Raw genomic sequence first — 956 nt, forward strand, 5'->3', positions numbered from 1 at the left:
TTCTGGGCTTACCACATAAGGGCCATTCGGTCTGAGACACCGACCCGTGGTCATGCTGTGTAGAGAAAAATTCGCAACGGAACGCGGTACAGAACAGTCGAGGAATGGACCTCGAGGAGCTGAACGACTGCTTCTCGACCGAGATCGTAGAATAGCCGCTCGCCCGCCGCTGCGCCGACCGGTCCGCTCGAACCGACGTGCTCTCTTATAGTAACCAAACGGGCGGCCGCGACGACCGCGGCGCCGGCCGCTCAGCACGGGCGCTTATGGTGGTAAACTGCCGCGCGTACAGACCAACCGGCCGGGCTGCTGGTACTTAGCCGCTGAAACTATGGTCGATTCGAACATATATTAACATACGATTTTTATTCGATAAATCGTTATTGTACATATTAAACGTTAGTTTCCACCGAAAGAAAAATTTTTTAGAATTTTTTTTTTCCAAAAATTGCAAGAGTAAACTTTTTTAATATTCGATTTAAAAATTTTTAAATGCTTAATCCTTACATTAAACTACTGGGAGAACTCAGAAATCATAATGAAAAAAATTACAAAAATTTATTTTTCTCAGAAACTCCGAAAAACAGAGTGGTCGAATCCGTGCAAGCCGGAATTTTTCTAAGTCCCCACGGTCAAGAGTAAACTTTTTTAATAAGCGTTTTAAATTATTTCAATGTTTAATCCATGCGTAAACATGAAGTTTATTAACGTTTTTAACATTAAAAAAATTACAAAAATTTATTTTTCGGAAAAAATGGAAAAAACCGATTCGTCGGAGCGAGGTGTCCTGCCCGTGCGGTAATTCCAGCAGGCGAATCGGACTTCCCGAATTTTTCTAAGTCCCACGGTCGACACCAACTTTTTTAATAAGCGTTTTAAAATTATTTCAATGTTTAATCCATGCGTAAACATGAAGTTTATTAACGTTTTTAACATTAAAAAAATTACAAAAATTT

This window comes from Nomia melanderi, unplaced genomic scaffold, assembly GCF_051020985.1.
Source record: "Nomia melanderi isolate GNS246 unplaced genomic scaffold, iyNomMela1 scaffold0915, whole genome shotgun sequence".
NCBI classification, from domain to species: Eukaryota; Metazoa; Arthropoda; class Insecta; order Hymenoptera; family Halictidae; genus Nomia; species Nomia melanderi.